Source organism: Pogona vitticeps, chromosome 14 (assembly GCF_051106095.1).
Source record: "Pogona vitticeps strain Pit_001003342236 chromosome 14, PviZW2.1, whole genome shotgun sequence".
NCBI lineage: Eukaryota > Metazoa > Chordata > Lepidosauria > Squamata > Agamidae > Pogona > Pogona vitticeps.
In genome coordinates, this window is record NC_135796.1 from 13161857 (window position 1) to 13184784 (window position 22928).

At 43.1% G+C, this 22928-nt stretch overlaps 1 long non-coding RNA gene across 1 annotated transcript in view; it reads left to right on the forward strand.

The window, feature by feature from the left end:
* LOC140702729 (uncharacterized) overlaps positions 1 to 22928 on the forward strand; it is a 91987-nt gene that overhangs the window by 10143 nt on the left and 58916 nt on the right. Inside the window, exon 3 of the long non-coding RNA XR_013539222.1 lies at positions 12139 to 12216. This is a non-coding gene — a long non-coding RNA (uncharacterized LOC140702729). The remainder of the gene's footprint in view (positions 1 to 12138; positions 12217 to 22928) is intronic.

Consider the following 22928-nt stretch of genomic DNA (forward strand, 5'->3'; position numbering starts at 1 on the left):
GAAGGTGGGGTAGGTCATAGTGGGGTCTTTCAGTAGCATGTCCCTTACCGTTTTCAGTTGCCACCATGGCTTGGAGGGTTGTGCACTGTGCATTTGTCATTGAAGCGTTTATCAAAAACAACAAGTCTGTTATCGTGACACAGAGAGCTTTTTGTTTCTACTTCATGCTTGATCGAAATGCTGTTCAGGACCAAAAAACCATATTGAAAGGGTTGAAAATGTCAGGGTCACAGATTTGGTGTTGGAGCCATGGTGGTAACTGAAAATGGTAAGTCATATGCTACCCAAAGACCCCACTTCATTAGCACTGGAACAATAGCTAAGTGAAATCTGGGAGGTTTTGGCCATACCTTGTACATGTTCAGGGATACAGAGTGCACTGACATGCATGTGAAGTTGCCTGTTCTTCACACCCTCTCAAAGGACTGTGTTGGTGCAAACCCCCCATTTTCTTAGGTTTATGTTGGTTGTGCCAATTCCAGTCTGTAGTCTATTAAAATACTTCCAAATAATCCCTTTTCTCTGTGTGACTGGGGGCTAGAGTTTTCTGGCATTCCATCCACTTTAAGAAGTGTGAAGTTTTTTCTTTCCGCATTAAAATCTTGGCATTCCCTACTGTTCCTTCAAGATTCACAGATGTGCTGAAAAAATGTTTATTTTAATCTGGGAGGGTCGGGATGGTAGCCAGAGGGTGGGTGTGCACTTGATGTAGATGCCTTGAGTCTCTTACTGTTTGTTGTTATCCCTCTCCATATGACATTGGGTCCAGTGCCTGTTAGGTAACTGATTTTATCAGTAGGTTTCAGGCATCCAGTACTAATTCTGCAACTTTCACTGAGTGCTGTGTGAGTCTCTTTTACATGGATTGAAACTGTACCGCTTGTGTGTTTGCCTGCAGAGTAGCATAAAACCAAGGCTGTATGCCTTTGGATTTTGTGTTTCAACCGGTTCCTGATAGCTTTCGTAGAATGGCTGTTCCTTACATTTTACTTTTTGCTTTGCATTTTGGCAGCTTCTAATGGGTCTGTGCAGGATCCAAAGTAGGTATTTGCCACTGAATGTCAGTAAACCAGAAGTGGCATGGCCTTTCCCCCCATGATTTCCATAGTGGAGGAGTGACACAAGGATTCATGGAATTTGCCCTTCACTACAACATTGAGTATTGAGGCTCCAATACTTTGGCCATCCCATGAGAAGAGAAGACTCCTTGGAAAACACCTTGATGTTAGGAAAGTGTGAGGGCAAGAGGAGAAGGGGACGACAGAGGACGAGATAGTTGGACAGTGTCATCGAAGCAACCAACATGAATTTGGCACAACTCCGGGAGGGAGTGGAAGATAGGAGGGCCTGGCATGCTTTGGTCCATGGGGTCACAAAGAGTTGGACATGACTAAACGACAACATAGCAGGTTTTGTTGAATGCTGGCTCAAATCCACACGTGAGAGGGTTTCTGTGCAAATAAAAAGTTGTATGTGCAAGCTTTTACCTGAAAACACTATTAATTATGGTGTCTGAATTGAACTACTGTCTGAATCTTACAACTTCGGTGGATTTTTCAGAAAGAGTTCATGAACTAAAATCTTGAGGATGATATTAGACAACAGCCACCTGGACCATCGTCCCCAACGTATTATTTTTGTATGTGCAAGTTTGCATGGGAATAACTCCAGGTGGTTTACTGGGAAACAAGTGTAGAGCTGCAGTCTTTCTACAGGCTCCCTCCCCCTACTGCCGCCAATCATGGCCATGCATGTGAGTGGAAATTTTGGCACAGCTTGTTTTGTAGAGCTGGAAACCATCCAGAACATAAAGGTTAACACCCTGATTTTTACCTGACAGTCTTTGATGGGATGATTTAACACCTAGTGCAAGCAACTGTAATGGCTTCGTGAGCCAAGTATTTGCCAAACACCCACCCTGTTTGGCATTAAAGATAGTGCTGTGAGCTATAGAGATATGGGATGGGTGTCATTATATCAATTCACAGAGCTCTGACGGCACTGTGTAAATACTAGGTGCTCTAAAATGGGTAATTAGAGAATGGCAACTGCAGATTATGCATTTTGGATCCAGACTCCTGTATGCCTTGTAAGGCATGTAATTTTAAAGACATGACAAGCATTTGCTGAATGTCTATGTAGATTCCTTTTCTTACCTTTGGACTTAGTAAGGATGTTGCCAGCAGCTTGCTAAATGCTGCAGACTGATTCTCACACCAGGGTCTATCTCCCCTGCCTGATGATCCAGTGACTAGTCTTGATCCAGTTAATCTCCATTCAATTTGTTCCGTTTATCACCCTAACGCAGTAGTTTCCAGTTCTGCTTCTGTCTGTAGCATCCCCCCTGCCAAGACAATACAGTACTTTTTTAAAAGAGTGTCTATCTTCCATTGTCATATAATGCTGATCTGGTGGAGTTTGAGATATCCATTCCGTGGTTCCAAAGAGTTAACCAACTCTTCCCCGATCCCCCATTTAACTTACTATATCCCAGTGTGGAGAAAGCCATTGTGGTTTAGTGGTTAGAGTGTTTGACTGAGACATTAGAATCCAGGTCCTCATTGAGCCCTGAAGCTCCCTGGGCCAGACCTTTTATTTCATTGCGGCTTAACTCATAGGTAAGAATAAAGAGAGGAGGAGTGGTTAGGCCATGCTGTTTGCATTGAGCTCTCTGAAGGAAAGCAGATGAAGATGTTACTGATAAAAAAATAGTATGTGACAAAAATAAAGCCTTTTATCACCACATATGCAGAAGAAGGCAACACACAATGAAACACTGCTCACTTTCACTTGTAGGGTCAGATGCTGTTGTGCTGGGGGCAAAAGCAGCAGACATTTGTGTAGGTCAGTGGTTCTTAACCTTGGGTTACTCAGGAGTTTTGGACTGCAACTCCCAGAGGCCTTCACCACCAGCTGTCCTGACTGGGGTTTCTGGGAGTTGCAGTTCAAAAGCATCCGAGTAACAAAGGTTAAGAACCACTGGTGTAGGTTATGGCAAGTTAAAAAATCTCATCTGCAGCTGAGGAAATGCCGACTACCCTCTTCCCATAAAAGCTGTCAGGAGGAAAAATGTGGAACTTACCAGGAGCAGGTTTCTAGCAGCCGAGTGGCCTGCTGTCCATGCATCTGTTACCCGCCATCTTGGCAGGAATACATAGGGCATGTTGAGCTGAATGGACCTGGCGAATGCACATATGTGGGGGGGGGCATTGTTAGGGATGCTATTTTCAGGGCTATAGCAGCGTCCTTCAGTGGCTTACCCAGAATTCTCTGGAGTACAGCAGTGGGTGCTGTCCTTGATTCACATGGTGTTTTCTTGATGATAAAAAGGTAAAGGTTCCCCTTGACATTTTTTTTTTAGTCCAGTCGTGTCCGACTCTAGGGGGCGGTGCTCATCCCATTTTCAAGCCATAGAGCCAGCGCTTGTCTGAAGACAGTTTCCGTGGCCAGGGTGATCAGGGAACGCCATTTTACTTTCCCACCGAGGTGGTACCTATTTATCTACTCGCATTTGCATGCTTTCGAACTGCTAGGTTGGTGAGGAGCTGGGACAAAGCGATGGGAGCTCACTCAGTTGTGTGGATTCGATCTTATGACAGCTGGTCTTCTGATCTTGCAGCACATAGGCTTCTGCGGTTTAGCCCGCAGCGCCACCACGTCCCCACCTTTCTTGATGATAACTGCACTCAAATCAGGAGCTGGTATGCACAGCCTGGTGGATGTTCCTATGCTCTAGAGAAAGGTGGTTATCAGTATTGATTTACAAATGATTGTCGTTTTGGTTTCATACGAGACAGGTTTGATATCATTGTATGGGAGACCAGTAGGCTTCTGTCGAAGGTGGACAAAACATTCACACAGGCTCAGTTTCCGAAGAGGAGGATAGTTGTGTTGGTCTGTTTTAGTAAAATGCGCAAAGAATCTATGGTACTTGGAAACAACGACACCACCATAATACATGTATTATAGCTCAAGCTGCTATAAATGTGCTAGTCTGCTAGGTGTCATAGAACTCCTTGGTTTACAAGCAGATTGTAAGCTGCAGTTGAAACAATCCTGTAGTGAGGTGTTTTGCCACTAGATGGCAATGTTGTTCTTTAGGAGCAAGGCCTCATCCCCCCCACCCCACCCCTAGTCCTCTCCTTCCCCGTCTCTCTCTGAAGATTTGGCACTGGCAGATAACTTGGAGATTTCAGTTTAGCGCTTTTGTGCTTGCCGCTGTTATCTCCAGTCCTCCTCCTCCCCACCCGGGCTCTTGTAAACTCTTTGTAAGCCCTCAGGCTGTTTTACAGATAAAATGTGAAAAGGAAAGGGGGGGAAAAAGCCACCGTCTGGATCTCTCCAGCGGCTTTCATTATCACACCTCTCTAACAACTACAGATTTTGCCTTTCTTTTCAAATTGGATTTTACCCGATTGTCTGTAAAATAAAGCTGCAGCCTCCAGACTGACAACCAGACTGACATGTAGTAATGACAAGCTGCAACATGTAGCCCAGTGCGCAGGATGTGCACAGAGAGGCAGGATGGGCTTTAAATCACTGGCCATAGTGGAGGAGTAGAATTTGTACAATGAACGGGAAGAGACATATTAGGGTGTTCGTGACTCTCTTTAGGACAGTGCTTTGTTTGAGTCTGTCCTTGAGCTGCAGGTGACAGAAAGGACCTTTCCATCTGGAGGGACCAGGATAAACCTTGCATTGATGTTCTTTTGCTTCCACGCTTGTGTCACTTTCCTTTGAGCAAAACAGTGTCATGGGCTAGGGGCCCCCAGATCTCAACTGTGGCCATTTCCTGACTTTTGTTTCTGTGTTTTGATTTGATAGTAACTGATAAAAGTTGCCACAGGCAAACAGTAACATCTATATTGGCCTTTGAAGAGTGTATTTTTCCTGCCAGCAAGGTGAAAATAGTGAAGACAATGGAGTATGGCAGCTCTTAGAAGAGCATGCAGCTATTCCAGCAGACTCCGTGGTCTGCAGTGTCCCATATATACACAGTAAGAAGGTTTGAAATAGAAGGGCTTGCTCCATCATTCTTGGTTGACTGTGATGATTTAAATCCTATAATAATTTTGCTTTTAGGAGCTTCTCATGCCTTTCTTTCTCACTTCCTTTTGCTAGTTGATGGGGGGGGGGGAGACTACCATTCTTGTATTCGCGAAGGCTATTATTCTTACTTTGCTGTAGCAGAGACTGACTTGCAGTTTTATATGGTAGTGTAGAGCAGTGGTTCCCAACCTTGGGTCTCAAGATGTTCCTGGATTACAACTCCCCGAAGCTGTGACCACTGGCTGCGCTGGCCAGGATTTCTGTGAGTTGTGCTCCAAGAAATCTAGGGGCCCAAGGTTGGGAACCACTGGTGTTGGGTGAGAAGTGAAGAAAACAATCGGAAGAAAAGAAGTTCCTTAAATAATCCTGGATCGAAGGTGAGACTCTTGTCCTATGGATGGCATGATGTGGTGTTTTCTCTGGGCCAAACTAGTTTCCCCCATTTCATCTTGCAAGACATATGTACAGCTTGCTTTTCCTTTACCATGTCAGCCTCCTTTTTAACATTTCCAGATTCATTTACTCACTGAACATCTGGATTGCAGATTATTCCCCGTTTCCTTGGGATGAAATAGTTTTGCAATTTTATTTCCTTCTAACATTTATCTAATTTCATTCTTGTTTTAATGTATAGCTTCTTCTTTCTCCAAGGTGTTCTTTCTCCCATGTGTTCATCATCTCCCAATTTAGTATAATCTGCAGATTTTAGCAGCCTCCTGGCTCTCCTCCCTTTAACTAAAATACTGTTTTAAAATAATGGCAAAGAAAACATTGCTCTTCTTGTTACAGTCAGCCTTTTTATAATCCTTGTGATTTAATTATAGAGTTTATTTGTTTTTACACAAAGTAATTCAGTATGTGAGCGAACGAAAGTAAGTGTCATTATACTGACATTCTATATAAAGGATGGGAATAAATACCTGTATACATATTTGCCATAAGTGACAATTGTGCATGTGCTTGTTTCGATGTATGCTGATGTGGCATGTATGTGCTAGTGAACTATGGCTAACAGAGCATGCAACTATCCAGCATCACAAAACTAGGCAGAGCCCAAGTGCACCCACAGATCTTCCTATAGCTGCTGGTCCTACCACATTCACACAGGATGTCTGTTTTCTTCCATTTTCATTTACCCAGCATACCTGCATTAGGGAGTAGCCGCTGAAATTTCCTACAGTGGGAACAGCATTGCATTAAGGGAAGCATATAAGCCTAATAGGAGGGATATTGACAAGTATAGAGCAGGATTAATCAAAAGTCAATGTTTCCAAGAGCCTGTACACCTAAAGCCTGTCATGCTGGCATGTCACAAATTCTAGTTCCTAGGTTGTATGCTACCGTGAAATAGATGTACAGTGGTGCCTTGCTAGACAGTTACCCCACATTACAGTTTTTTCGCTAGCGATTCACAAAACATTGATTCCTATGGGGGAATTTCACTGGACAATGTTTGGTCCCTGCTTTGCAAACCAATTTTCGCTAGACTACGATTTAGACAGCTCCCTCCGTGCTCGCAAACATGTGTTTTTGGGACCTAAGCTTTGCAAGACAGCAATTTAAACAGCTGATCGGCAAAGCGGCTTTCCTATGGCTGATCTTCGCTAGACAACGACAATTCTTCCCCATTGGAACACATTAAACAGGTTTCAATGCATTCCAATGGGGAAATGTTTTTCGCTAGACAGTGATTTTGCTAAACAGCGATTTCAGTGGAATGGATTATAATCGTCTAGTGAGGCACTACTGTATGTGATTTTAATGTCTTTTGCTACATGTGAGTGTTTGTCATATAGGAAAAGAATTGTGGCCAAAGTGAGCTCCAGTTTTTGCAAAGGTCACTTCTCTGTATGTAGTATGAATTATGGGGTCATGTTAAAGGTGTAGGCAGGAGGCATACCAAATTCTCTGTGGCACACACCAGCCTCTTCACAGGCAGCCTCTGCCCGGGGGCAAGGGCACCAGGACCCAATCCACCACCCAGGGTATCAAGTCCAAAGGCACTCACTGCGAAGGTGGTTATGATGATGCAGCACCAGAACAAGCCATCAAGATGCAGGAGGCCAGCAGAGGCAAGAGCAAGGGCCAAGGCAGGAACAGGAATACTGACACTCTGAAGCAGCCAGGCAGTAAGCACAGCAGAGCTGAAAAAGCAAGTTCTGGGAGGGAGAACCACTCCTTAAATAGGCCTTCCCTCCAGGTTTCCAGGTGAGCCTCATGAGTGGCCCAGCAGGTGCTACACAGGCAAGGGCCTGATCCTGCAAACACCAGGCCAGTCCTGGGTCAGGCTGGCCCCAATCCTGCAGCTGCCAGGGTGGTATGGGCTGGATCCTGACACACTCTTCAACATTTCCTGGGTTTAGAGATGGTCAAGCTTTTCTATCCATTTTAAAATCTCTTGTGGGATGTATATTGGTTCCTATGCTTAGTAGTCTCTGGTTGCCTCTGTACTATTTCTAATTTGCAACTGCTGTCACTTTGGGGGGCTCTTTTGTGGAGAACTCCAACAGTATCATTGGAAGATAACTACACTTGTGCTTTGCTTCTGAATTGTCTCAAATCTGATCTGTGGCATGGAATGAGTGTGATATAATAGACTTGCAGCATGGACAGGCAGTGTACTTTTGAGTCTTTAGGGAGCTTCTGCACTTTTAATTTAAAAATTACTGTTCCAAAGTTCTACAATGAAGCCTTCCAAGCAAAAAAAAAAAAAAAAAAAAAAAACTAGGATTTTTTTTAAAAGCCAAGAAATTCAGACAAATATAGATTAGACATGGGTGCTTTGTTATTCGTATCCAGGAGATACGATAACGCAGCACCACAGGTGCCACTGTGGTCTGTTCGCGCCCCCCGTTCCCTCCCCGAACCAGCCCAGTCCACTCGCCAGAATCCGTGAAGTTGCATGTCTGTCAGTATTGTTGCTCCAGTCAAGGATGTAGTTTGGCTGGCGCTTCGCCACCTCTCCCCACATTTGACCACTCCAGCTACTAAGTGGTGGGCTGTGGGGAGAGGAGGAGAGGTGCCAGCCAGCCTACTTATGTAATTGGCGCAACAGTGATGCTGATGGACATGCGTGCTGCGCAGAGCACGGTGAATGGACTGTACTGGTTCTGGGGGGCGGGAATGGACTTCCATGGCACTCGTGGTGCTGTGCTTTGTATTTGTATTCCCTGGATATGAATATGAAACGCCCATGTCTAATACAGATCAATAACCCCCTATTCAAAACATGGGGCTTTAGTGTCTCCTTTTTATATCTTGACTTTCATCCCAAATAAACACTACATCATAATTCTACTAGCTACTTCACTCCCTATACAGTGCAACACTACTGGCAAAATTAAACACAAGCTTTGATAGTATCAGCATCTCCAAATAACAAATTTTGGAGTGAAACCATGTTTAGAATTGTACTCGTTGAATACAGTTGCTCTGTAGAAAGGAAGTCTTGTTGTGTTAAATTATCATAGTCTCAGATAAGCAGACCTGCCCATCCCATTTTAGGAGATGAAAGAATTGATATTCATTATTATATTTAATTGGTGTGGAAGTTAAGTTACAGGAAGAGTACATCAGTGGTTCTATATTTTGCTCAAGAAGAGTGTGGTTTGGATTCTGTTGTTTGGGGGCATGTAGCATCAGCCATCTCCCCTACCCCCCCGCTTTGGGGAAAAAGAAAAGTTTTTTTAAACATAGGAATATATGGACAAGGATGCTGAACAAAGAAGACCTGTCTCCACGGAACACTTCAGGGAAGCAGTTTTTGTTCTAAAAACAATTCTGTGTAAATAAACAAAGCAAATAGTCCAAAGTAACAGAAATGTCAAACTCGCTATGCCAAGCATGTCATCTTTTCCCAGCCATGTATAGCTTTCAGTTAACTCTCTAGGGAAACCACACCCAACCAAAAGGAAAAAAGAATGGTTATGTATGCCGTTCTTTAGATACAGGTCATGCACTTAAGGTGGTACTCATAAATTAGCCTCTCATAAGGTGTTGTTATGCTGCTAGAAATTTCTCCAGAAGACATATTTTAGGATCAAATGTGTTCCATCTAAAGCTAGCTAACAAAAGGGGAAGAGATTACAAAATCATTTTCCTCCCATAAATGCTCCTTTTCGTTGTCTGCTGGGATCTAGGGCACAAGGAGAGGGAAATCTGGAAACCTCAGGCTTTCAGAAGGTAGGAGGACTGGAATTTTCCAGCATCAGCATCAGTGAATATGTACTGTAATAACAAAGATGCCAAAAAGGTGGGGGGAACTGAATCTCCCTCATTATTTCTATTTCGGAGGGAGCATAAAGATCTAAGAATAATCAACCATAATGATTAGGTGTCCGGAACCCCTGTATAATTTGAGGTATTTGTCTCTCACTCTTCGTTGAAAAGAAATCTGAAGCAAGAATGAAATATACAGCTGTATGAACAAACAACAAAATGCTAAGAGATGATGTGCAAAGATTATTAGAATTTCATTGTTTGACAGATATAAATAATGCTGTAGAGAATACTGAGTGAATTCCCCTTGACCTTGATTCATCAGCTTCTTTTATATGTGAGTGGCAGCAGAGGCTTTAGGTTGCAGTCCTGTACCAAGTTTGCCACATTTAACCCCAAATAAGCTTAATGGGACTTACTTTTGAGGACAGGATTGTGTATAGGGGAGCCTTGCTGAATGGAATTTACCAAAGAATAAGCTCTGTAAAAGAAAACAAGCACTTATGGCTAAATGTAGTACTATGTTAAATGACAGTATAAATCTACTCTGCTGTCTGTTTATAATTTGTTGCTTTTCACAGTGTCTCCAGCACATACTACTATAGAAGCAACATATAAGAATCTTCAGCTTGTCTACATGCAGGGCACTACCCTATAGTCCTTCTTATTTTTCAAAATTTTATTTCTAAAATGTATCCATCATCGTATAGATAAAAAGGTTTCGGGGAAAGAGACAATAAAAGGAAGATGACATGCTGAATAATGTTTTGTTTTTGTTTTTAAACCCAAAATATCACCATAAACAATCAACTGGAAGCAGCAGAGACTGGAAACAAGCAGAGCATATCAGCATGACGATAGAGATACAGAGAATGCAAATGTCTGAGAGAGAAAAATCTTTTTTCTAGGGCTGAGGAAAGAACAAAGTAGGCTGCAAGGCAGATCTCCCTGGGGAGCGCATGTCATAACGTGGGCTCTGCTACAGAAACTATCCACTCTGAAGTAGCTGCCTGCTGAACACCATCATGCAAGAATACTCACAGCAGGACCAAGTATGATTATCTCGGGGTTTAAGCAGGAAACTTGCAGACAATTTGAGATTATGGTGTTTTTTAGATGTGATAAAGGGTTGTAGGATAGGTATGGGGAGTCTGGCGCTCTGGATTGCATCTTTATAATTCCTCATGTTGGATATGGTTGTTAGGACTCCGCCAGGTTGTAGACAACACATACACACACAACTGCATACATGTTTAGTGTCATAGTTGCCCAGCCTCAGTGCAGGGGGGCATTCTGGAAGCATTTGTGTTCTTTTGTCATGTTTGATTATCTAGGGCAAATAATACATTTTTTAAAAAATAAGGTGGCGATGTCTTACAAGTGCAAGTATGCTCTGAGGGTGGCACCAGGAAGAGAAAGCTGTCCTCTACTTGTCACTTTTAATTGTATCCTAAGCAGCTGTGTCTTAGAGCTGCTTTAAAAGATTATAATAAGAAGTAAGATAAAAGCCATCTGCAAGCAAAGTTGGCTAACAGAACATGGCATAAATGGAGAGTCTCCAGTTTGACAAACCATAATCCCTACCAGAAGGGCTGTAGCTACACTGAAGACACCTGTATTGAGGAGGTCATGACATACAGTCTGTCTCCTCCTTCAAAGTGATCGAAAACAATCCGGCAGTGGAAAGGTGGTGTTGGTGTGGGACTGTCCAGAGTGAGCCCTTCAGCACACTTGCTTGTTTTTACATTTCCTGGAGCCAGTTGTTAATAGAGAATTGGTAATTTGGGAGTTAAATGATAAGACCCTAAACATTATTAATTTGACATTTATTTCAGTTTTACCCGCAAGGTTTTAATGTTCTTTCTTGACATCCTTCCTCTCTTGCTTCCTGAGCGGGCAATCATGGTGAATCTTTAGTTCAGCCATGCCCACATCTGGATGTAGATTAGGCAACAATGCTTGTTTCATTGTCAGTGCTCTGAAAACTGTTTAGGTTTACACCACTTTTGTGCAAAGGTTCTCTAGCTGGTATGTATCAATCTACCAGGAAGGTTGTGTAGACAGACTGCTCTGTTCAGGTTCCACAGTTGCTTTGACATGTAATGGAAGTTATATACCTATATATGTTAGAGACTTGGTCAAATTTAGTAGCTGGTCGAGATGGACACGACTTAAGTTGTACCTCTCCCTATGAAGATCTCCACGTAGCACCATAGGTTCCCTTCCCCCACCTCCCGGACAGCTGCCCCACTGACAGGTTTCCGACTGGCTGTTTGAGGAGGCAGGGGAGGGAAGCCTGAGTTCCTTCCTGGACTGGGCAGCCAGCGATGGAGGAAGAGCCGGGCGGCACGCGGAGACTTGCAAGCGGGACAGCCATCCTGGAGGTAAGGGGAGGGGCACCTGTGGTGTCACACAGAGACCTTCATACAAAGAGGCACAATTAAAATCATGCCCATCTCTAGTAGCTAGGGTATGTTTTCTAGTTGGGTGGCAACCTGAGACTATAGGCTTCATGCAGCTCCCAGATGATCCCAACAGTATCACTGCTGGCCCCGGAATCCCCTCCAAAAACCCCAGTGCTTTTCAGATGTTTGGCTCAAAGCCCCTTTATATGCTCTAGGGCAGTGTTTCTCAAACTGGGTGGGTCGTGTTTTCTAGGGGTTCATGTCTTGTAGCCCTTGTTTAACAATTTCTTCCTTGATTTAGGATTGCCTTTTCTGATGATGTCCCTGGTGCAGGGCATAGTGAAGTGTAATGACCCAAGGTATATTACCAGCTTGTACACCATTGCAGTATTTTAGTCATGGTTTCTAAGCTGAGTACAAGCATAACTCCTTAGAGTGATCCATCACTTCCTTTATTCCCCCCCAGGGTTGTCTTCTCAGCGTCTGCTTCTGCCAGCAATTTGGGTGGATGGAGGCTCATGTGACAGAACACTTCCCCATGAAGGTGAGTAGAAGTCCTCCACATTCCTGTACGTAGAAGGCTAGCATGCTCTTGGGTGGGGAGAGGTTGAACTGGTGTCATTTTCAGTGTGGATATATTTTAAAATGGTGGCCTGCTGCATCCTATGAACCCCCATTTCTGCATTGGATCCACTTCAGGCACAGATTTACCTCCTCAGCCTGCTTCAGAATACACACCACTCTCTGCTGTCCCATTTCACACATCTGCTTGTGTATACAGAAGAGGCGCATTTTAGAACATTCTGCCACCCTCCCTGTTTGATCATTCCTCCGATAAGGGGAAGAAGGCATTACCTGCATATCTGGGAGACTGGCTTTGTAACAAAACAAACCAGATGAAAGATAAGGCAGGAGTCTCCTTGGTGCGTAATTACCTTAAATTGAGGTGTGTTTTGATGTCTTAAAGAGCTCAGGCTTGAACACCCCTGTGGATAATAAAACAAATATAATTCCTGGTGACGGCATGCCAAGATGATAGAGATTGTCAGGAGGGTGGGGAAGATGGTTACAAGGGGGAGGGGAGCAGACATTCTCCGGTTATTCTTTGTGGCAGGCAGCAAGCCTGTCTCTGCAGCCGGCTTTTCTGTCAACACAAATATAAAAATCTCATCCAATGACGCTCCCAGGCAGGCTGATGACTCTCTCAAAGTCACCTTCTTCTCTCTGTAAATGATGCGCCTGTCTCTTTGCCACTTATAAGAAGGCGGAAGATGTTCTATCAGGCAAGAACCGTCACTTGTCATCCCGCAGCCCAAGCCTGCCGGTCTGGAGTCGTGTCAGCAACAGGCTGTGTTGCTACAAAGGAACTAGAGTTCTGTTCCTGTGCAAGAATGTTCTGCCCTTTCCTACATGAACCATTCATGGACCATTCCCACCCCAGCCCCCGACACTTAATCACAACTGGAAATGCAAGTACAAAGTAAAATTTCTGCTGCTGATTAGCTCAGGTCTTAGACAGAATGGATGACTTGACTCTTCCTTTGTTCAGGATGTAGTAGTCTTAGAGCAGAGTTATTTTAAAAAAAATACAGATTACTTTCTGAACTGTACCTCTGTGCAATGCAGATGGTCACGTTTTCAGATATGATTGTTAGAACATGTACAAACTGTGGATATGGGACCTTTTCAAACGCACTCTTTCTGAAAAGTAACAGGCTCAGTATGAAACGTTGTGATTTTACTGAACAGGCATGTCAACACTTAGCCAACATGCAACACATAGAACTGTACTGTAAGAATGATTCTTTCTTCCCATAACTGAGTGTGTTTTTGAGATCTGTATACAGGTTAGAGTATATTTGCTTGTTGAAATTATATATTTATGGTCTCTATTTACAATGAAGAACAAGGAGCTACAGAAAGCACTAAGCCCCACCTACCCGCCAACTATGGGAAATCCCATTTATTTCCACTTCTGACATAAGCTCTTCCTTATTTCAACTTTTTTTTTTTTTGCCACTGTAAAGAACGAGAAACCTGGCCTTATGCAATCAAGGCGGTGAAGCATCTCGGGATGCTGACCTTTGATATTTTGACAATACGTGGACTGCATCCGAGCCAGATGTAAGAGGCTCCTTTCTTCCCCCTTCCCTCCGCCATGCTGGGAAGGAGGCACTAGTATATCAGCAAGCTGCATTTTTACATGACCTGTGAGTCTGGAAGGAGGATGGAGCTCCTCGTTTCTAAGACTCTAGCATGAAACTGAGATTAGTGAAGTACTGTAGATCTTCCTGGAAGCATCTTCTGACCTGATTATGCCTGCAGTTCGTATTGCTTTAACTTGTGGTATAAATTAGGCACTATATGCATGCATTTTCCCGAATAAATTAATAAGGAGTGACACTGGAACGAAGGGCATTTTTCTTTTCTTTTTTAAAATACAAGATAAGAAGACTCCTGGGGCAGTAGAAATCCCCTAGAGAAGCTATTAGCTCACGATAACCACACCTTTGAAATTGCTTTATTGCTTTAATAATGTGGCAGTGACAGTGTTGTGGGGGGGAGAGAGGGGAATGCCACATTTATTATTTATGTTTGTAAAAGATGAAAGTGAGCAATTAGAGTTGCTTAAAAGAACAGGTTCAGCAGAACTGTCTGCCTTTTTTTTTCATTTTTCTTTTTAAAAATGAACACGATATATACTCATCAGTTTGAGCTTCCAGGATACACACTGTCCAGCTTAGTTTAGGGTATGCTGTTTTTCCTACAAGACCGGAGGCAAAGAGGCAGGTCAATTTCAGTGATATTCCAGGAGGGAGTGTGTATTATTTGGTGAGGGACACCAGGTAAAGGTAAAGTATAGTTCCTGCCTTGCATGCAGAAGGCTCCCAGACTGAGGCTGCAGTCAAGTACACAGGGATTTGCTCCGCTTATAAAAGGAATGAATTTCAATTATTTTTTACTGATCACACAGTGCAGAGACTGATTTGAACCTGTTGGGCACTTTTTGCTCCTAAAGTCCTTTTTCTCTCTCCTGCTACTGGCTTGTACTTGTTTCAAGACAATTGGCATGAACATTTTCCTATGTGATCAGTTGATTAGTTTTTGTAAAGATGGGTGGGTATCTCTAGTTGGTGTCTCGGTGACAAGGGTCATTGGGGTGTCAGGACCACGAGGACAAACACTCCTGTTTTTTTTTCACCTCGACTGTGCTCTGAATTTTTTAAAATGTTTACATGAATGATATTGGTGCTAGATCACCTTATCACTAGTACTGAATATACTAGTGGTTTAGTGCACTGGTTCTTAACCTTGGGTTACTCAGGAGTTTTGGACTGCAACTCCCAGAAGCCTTCACCACCAACTGTGCTGGCTGGGGTTTCTGGGAGTTGCAGTTCAAAAACATCTGAGTAACAAAGGTTAATAACCACTGGTTTAGTGCTCACATCGTTTCTGGACAAGAAAAAAAAATTGCAAACAGAACAGAAACAACCCGAACGAAATACAAGACATTCTTGTGGTATGTGGTATTTCTTGGGGATGCTGCCACGTTTCTCAGAACACTGTACAACACTTTTAAACCCAAGTCTCTTGACAGTGAAGCACAAAAAGATCCAGGGGGTGGGGGGTGGAGGCCAGAGGAAGGAAGGAAAAAAGGAGGCCTATGGGCAGAAAAGTGAATTGCATTGCATGAAGTGCAAATACTTAACTCCTGAATCAGTCCACAGTCTCTGAGTGATTGCTGACTGTGGATTTGTCTGTGAATCAAATTGCAGCAAACTCCAAGTGTAGGATGTAGTCACAGCTTCCATTCCTGGCATCTCTAGTTACAAGGATCGGGTAGCAGGTGATTGGAAGGACTCCCTTTGCCACCCCAAAGAGACCCTGCCAGCATGGGTACTGGGTTAGATGAACAAGCAGTGTGGACTAGTTAAGGTGGCTCCCTATGTTTATAGCTTTAAGGGCGGATGGTTGTTCCTTGTTGGGAAACCGCTTGTTCTGCTCTGTGAATTGTGGAGGCATTCAGCTGGGAACATATTTGCCCCCCATGGTTCTTCCGCGTTGCATTGCACAGTCACGCTGTGTCGTATCCGCTACGGGTGGGCGCGCCACTGGCACTCTTGTGCTCCCAGAGCATCCAGAAGACTTTGCTCTATGAGCATGCCTTTAGCGGCAGATTTGCTGGTCTTAACAACAGGAGCTGCTGGAGTAAGCACTCTTAATTTAGTCTTTTTGATGACTATCCTTAGGCATCCGCTGGACAATGATTGTGACATTGCTACACAAGTATTCCCCATCCTTGCCTGCTGCATTAGTACCTCGTCACTATGTAAAAATAGTGGTAAATGCCATTATTTTAAAAGTATTTAAATCCCCCATTCAGAAGCTATATATTCCTTCTGTCCAGTGCTAACATGTACCCCTTTTTAAGAAGAGGTCTGCCCTATGTATCAATCCTCCAGCAGTGTGGCTAGCCCTACTGTCTTGTATTTGCTAAACATACCCCTGTTACTGTTTACTGCAAGCCAAGCATTACCTAATGGAAGTCTGGCTGGGAAAAACCTATATACTTACATAGGCCTTATATCTCTTCCCTACTCATTGGTTTCCTTCACTGGTAAACGTCAGTATTTTTCGCTACAGAGCAGCAAAAACAAAAGAAGACAGAATCTTAGACTCTAGGTAGCTCTAAGTGCTGGAACTTCACTGTGTGTTGGGAGAGATGGTTATTATAGCCTGTCTGATACATGTAATTGTGGTCAAATTACATACACTTATGCCACAAGATCTATGCCTCAGTATTTTCTATTCAGGGTGAGGTATTTTCTATTTTCTGTTCAGGGGGAGGTATGTGAAACCTGTCTTCATGAAATGCTGACTTCCACTGTCAGAGAAATATTTTTTCATTTTCTTTTTGATCTATGAAAGCATTCATTATTTAAACATGATACATTTATTTAGCCATCTGTTTTTCCCGTTTGCTGCATGCATAGGTTCTGCCTCAGCAGGATTTCCACTGGTTTCGCACGGGTCAAAGCAAATCCTCCTCGCCTCTGTATTTTTTATTTGTGCCACGGTGAGCAGTGACTGTAATGCAAATATACACAGCATTTCCATCTGCATGGGAAGAGACATACAAAATGAAGAAATAATAAATGTGAGGTCAAATTTGGTACCAGGATAGAAGGGTCAGATGGTATTTTTTTTCCCTTTCTTTTGCCATTCACATGGCATGTAGATTATTTGCCTCGGTGGCTCAGCTCCTGGATTTGGTGCAAAAGATTTTATGTCCTATTTCCACCTTTACAGCTCTTTGCAGACTAAATTCAAAGTCAATCTCTATAGAAAACTGTAGCCACCTGAATAAATGAAACAAATTGGCATAAATGCTACCTGAGGAAAAATAGATATCTAAAAATCTAGTTGAATTTCATGGTGCCAGGATAAAACAGTTCTGACTCCTTCTGTTGTGTCGGTCTCGGCAAGAGGGAAGATGTGTAGAGCTGAGCAGGTCTGCCTTATCAATGTTAATCAGCCTAGGAGTTCTGCTCCATGTAGCATAACAACCCCAAGCTCTTTTAAACCTTGACATCAATATAGGCAGTGATAAGATAAAACCTGCTTATCCTGTACCAGCTATTCCTGATAAGGTAAGTCCGTTTTATATGTTTGAAGCCGGCTCCAAAGTTTCTGCCTCTTGTGTCTTGGGCAAACTCCAACCAGGCTTTAGAAGGGAGTGGCGGTAGCTGGAAAGTGGGCAAAGTTTTCAGTACCGGGCCATAGTGCAGACTCCCTCCTCTTTGTAATTATGAAATCACTGAATGATATATACTGGAGGCAGAGGGCCATTTTCTCCACTTGCCAGCCACTCTTCCAAGAGGGGAAGATAGCAGCCAAATAAGTTGATAACGTAGGTTTTCCTTAATTGAAAAAAAAATGGGTTTAAGCTTTTCAGAAAAGTTTTCCTTAACTGAAAAGCCCCCCCCCCTTTGTGCCTCCCAGTAGCTATCTTTTCGAAGACCTTTTGAAATGTGTGTGGGGGTTCCAGGCCTTCTCAAGGCCCCTCAAAACATGATAGAGAATGCACTTTCTGGTAAAAATCTCAACACAGAAGCAAGCAAACAAACCAAGTCCTAGGGTTGAAGTGGGGTCTGGGAGCTAGGAGTTGTCCGAATGCCTTAGGTGGGCTCATGCCCCACTCTGATGTACACCAGCTCTTTGCAGTTGTTATTTATTTATTTATTTATTTATTGGACTTATATACCGCCCCATAGCGCTACAAGCACTCTCCGGGCGGTTTACAATTTTTAATTATACAGGCTACACATTGCCCCCCCAACAAGCTGGGTACTCATTTTACCGACCTCGGAAGGATGGAAGGCTGAGTCAACCTTGAGCCGGCTACCTGGGATTTGAACCCCAGTTCGTGAGCACAGTTTTAGTTGCAGTACAGCGTTTTAACCACTGCGCCACGAGGCTCTTAGGATAAGTTGTTAGGATAAGCTCCTTACATTGCATGGTTGCTCAGACATCTTTGAGAAATCTCTACAGATTCTTAGAATGAATGACTTATCTCCATGTTAGTCTACTTATGTCTTGTGACTTTCTTTGGAACGCCCACTTCATAAATCTCTGCCATTGCAGATGATGTGGGTTATTATCAGGTAAGAAGCTGTCCCTGTTTGTGGGATAATCTTCCTGAAAAAGCAAGGCTAGTACGTACTACTTCGATGCTTCTTGCCTCCAATGATTTTCATTACATTAAGAGGCAAGTGAATTGTTTCCCTTTAGTTTAACTTTTAATACAGTTACTGTTATTTGGTTAAAAAAAATAATCCTTATATGCTGGAATCCTATTGGTGCTCATGTAAAGTTTGGTAACTTGCTGCAGCTAATAGTGGCTGATGGGGTGTGTTTTTGGTTGTGCAATTAGATGCTTGACCAGATGTGCAACTTAGACATTTCCCAGCAGCTCAACAATAAACTGCAGTTATCTGTGTCAAGTTATGCCAACCGTGTGCAAGCACAAAAAAGATTCTCATCAATTGTTTTAAGAAGATGGAGTATTTGCTGAACAGTCATGCTGCACTGCTACCTTTGATGCTTTAAGTTTCTAAACTTAGTAAATGCTGTCTACCTGTTTAATTACTTGATTATATATTTCTAGGGCATATCTGACTTGATCGGTACTTTAGGACTTGACTTACATTCCTGATGCATGTCTTTCTTTTCTGCCCTAAGGCTATTTCCCTAATTTCTGTTGATTGGTTGTAGTCTGGATTGTGTTTCATTATGTGTAGATGGTATTGCTTAAGTGGCAGGGGATTTTAAAGCATAGTGTATCATAAATGAACATGTGTGCTCTGTGGATTTCTTGCATCTAGTTATGTAGCATGACAAGGAGAAAACCAGACTACAGCCCTTGTCTCTAGTAAGCTAGCATCCGGAAATATGCAGGAGGTTTTTATGACAATATGGGGAAGAAATCAAGAGAGGCATTTTGCAATTGAGAGAGATCCTATACTATGTAGTTTTGTAGATGAGCTGGAACACCATTAGAATAATTATTTCAGTGGCAGAGGGCCCAGTCACATGATGATGGTTAAGGTGAGTGAGGTTCTAGTTTTAAAAGATGGTTGCAAGGCTTTGGAAGGGATGTTGAATAGCGTTGCGGAGGCTAAAAAGGGATGGGATGGGATTAAGACATATTCATATGAGTTGCCTATCTTAAACCCATGTTAATTGCTTTTTTTCCTGTCCTTTTTTTTTCTATAAGAACCATTAAATTATTTCAAACATCTTAATAGTTTTCATCTGCATCTGATATGCAAACATTGCTGAAGAACTTTTTTAGAGCCTGACTAGATAGTTACAACATAATGCGTGTCTGTTAAAGGGTTCATAGTTTATGCACATAACACCCTCTGTGTAGTGGAGGATGAGTTATCTAAACAGGATAAGAATGGAGATGGATGATCCAGGGCTGACTTTCTGGCTGAGAAGTGCTTTAATTATAATTAGGGGACAGGAAAGAATGAAAGGAGAGGAGAAATGGTGGGAATCCTTTTTTTTTCTGTCAGAGATGACAGGATGAATTTACAGTTCTAGGAGATGGCCTCTGAACATCCCCAGAACATTTGCACTGAAGTGTATTCATTTGTTAAGAAGCATAGCAGCATTCCTTTTTAAAAAAAAAACAGAGGAAAGAAGGGAAACATCTGACACAAGGGACTTTAGACAGATGTAGAGTTAGTTCCAGCAGGCTGTAACATGCTGCAGAAACACCAGCCCAGCTTTCAAGGCAAGGGAGAAAGGTTCCACACAGGATCTGTCTCTGGAGCTGGAATGGGGTGTATGTCTGTCTCTCTGTGTGTAGATAATGCCATAATGAAGTGGAGACTTCCACTTCCTCCCATCCCAAATTTCCACTGAAATGTGTGGTAGGTGCCATATGCCAGTACTGTATTTGCTTGGACTTTTCTCCCCCCTTTGTTGATATGCGTAATGCAGGTCTTCAAAAACGTCCTCCCAAAGGAGAGGATTCCACAGCTGAGAGACTGCCTGTACCTTCAGTCATGCCGCATTCAGGATAAATGCTATCATTAAGATCCTTTTGGTGGATCTTGGAAATGGTAGTAGCTACAAGCGGTGGACATTTGAGCAGATTGGTTTTAAACAACTTGGTCATGTTTCTTAATAATTGGCTCCAAATCACTACATATAATCAACTACCAAGTTACTTGTATGTTACGCTATGTGCGCGCCCTATTAATTCTAACTTGCGACTATTAAATATGGGAGCTTTGTATTTGTATCACGGGGGGGGGGATACGAATACAAAGCTCGGGACCACAGGTCCCCCCGAACAAGCCTGGTCCATTCACTGGGCTCCTTGCAATGCACAAACCTAACGGCGGCAGCATTGTGCCAATAGCGGACATAATCCTGCTGGTGCTGCCCTGCCTCTCCGCTCAGTTGACCGCTCAGCAACTTGTATCCCCCAAGATACGAATATGAAGCTCCCATGTTTAATGGCGATCCATTTCATCGTTTTCTAGGTAAATACAGTGGTGCCTCACTTGACGACGTTAATTCATTCCAGCGAAATCGCTGTAGAGTGAAAACGGCATAAAGCGAAATAAAAAAGCCAATTGAAACACATTGAATGCATTCCAGTGGGCTGAAAAACTCGCCGTCCAGTGAAGACCCTCTATAGCGGCGGACATTTTCGGTGCCTGTAAAGCGAGGAATCCGTCCAAAAACACAGTGGGGAGCCATTTTGAGCAGCTGGTGGCCATTTTGAAAACCCGACAATCAGCTGTTTTGATCGTTGTAATGCGAAGAATCGGTTTCCGAAGCACGGAACCGATCGTCGCAAAGCAAAAAAACCCACTAAAACATTGTCGTGAAGCGGATTCGTCATTATATGGGGTAATCGTTAAGCGGGGCATGACTGTAGTACTTAGAAGTAGTTTACCATTCCCTTCTTCTGGGGGGGCACCCTGGGACTGTGCAGCTTGCCCAAGGCCACACAGGCTGGCCTTTCCCCCCGGGAGAGACATTGGAGAATTGAACTCCTAACCTTTGGCACCACAGGCAGATGCCAATCCCACTGACCTATCCAACCAGTTTACTATGTGATTGCAGCAGGGTTCAAAGAGGTGAACAATAATGAAAACAAAAGAATGGGAGCCCCATAGACGTGTCTTAGGAACTGGATTGTAATAAAGGAATGTTAATCTTTCAAGGTGCCACCGACTTTTTTGTTAAGCATACTATTTTACTGGTTCTTTGCGCCTCCTCTCCCTCCCATTCCTGTTCCATGTGGTGCCATTTATTGCAACCATTGTGTTTACAGAGCCTGCCTTAAGAGGGGCACCCTGCAGAGCTGGCAGCTGGGAAGGCTGAAACAATGCCATGAGTTAATGGGCCAAAAGGACTATCAGTGTTTTTCTCATTAAAGTAAAAAAAAAAAAAATATTATATATTGTACAATGACCATAACTTTCTCTCTTGGCTTCCAGGAACATATCTTGTGGAATAAATGATTGCTGTGTTATTTCAATGTAAATGAGACCACAGGATCATAAACTTTAATTTGTTAGTTTTGGCTGCTCTCCAGTTTGGCAGCCGATTAAGCCAGTTCATTAGTGGGAGTTCAGAGGTACAGGCCCTTCTTTGGTAATATTAGCAGGAGAGTCTGTCTGAGCTCATGCAGAAGCTTGTTTGTCAGGTGAGGTGAGGATAAGCTTAATGGCTTTTTGTATATGTGACAGTTTGTATGCCTGACATGGACCCTGTGATCCAGGAGCAAAAATTTGCACAAGGATTTTAGATTTGGGAGCTGACGTTTTCTCTCTAGCTATAGACTAATTTTTGATCTACACAGGCAAATAGTGTTATGTGAAGTTAATGAGACTGTACCTTTTCAGACTTTCACTGTGGGTTCCCCCAGATCACATCTCCCAGCCTCTAAGGTGATCTTGTTAGCGAGAACCTTCTGTTTCTGTCCCGTGTGACAGTTAGGTTTTCATCAGAATCTGCCTTCAAATTTCTCCCTTGGAGCCCAAAGTGATGCAGTCTGTGAATTTTGAACCATGTTGATCTGCATCTGTAGTTCAGTTGTATTTTATTATTACTAAGTTTATTTTGCCTTGAGGTCGTAGGTGCCCTGCCACGATGCACCACAATTTTCCTCTCCCTAGCACTTTTTTTTGCAGTTATATACTCTGTTTGCCCATTCTGAAACTCAATGTTTAGTTTAACATTTGCCCCTACTCAAACACGCTGGAATGACATGGAATTTGGAGTATAAACTACTTCCCCCAAAGCGTGCTTATCTCCATAATTATTTTCTTTCTCTTCAAATAACAAACACTGAGGGATTTTTATTGGCTGTTGGCTCTAGAAGATTTTTTTTCCTTGTCTTGACTCAAAAAAAAAATTCTTTGTATTAAGCCAGGGTGCTGACAGCAAAGACGAGAGCCTGCTCTTCAGAAGGTGCTGCTCCAGCTGTATCTTACTTGACTTGTAATCCTTGTGACACATGTCAGGAATGCCAGTTGCTCCACCACCAGGATGACAGAGCCCTGGGAGGGGGGGTGGCGGCAGCAGGAGAAAAGCCAATTCCCCCCTGTCATCTCCTGCAACTGTTAAAAAGAGGATCAAATGTTTTAGCCAGCAAAGTGAGAACAAAAAAGAGAGAATGTATGACTTTTCATGGGTTTGTGAGGGAAGGATGGGGAAGAGCGGAGA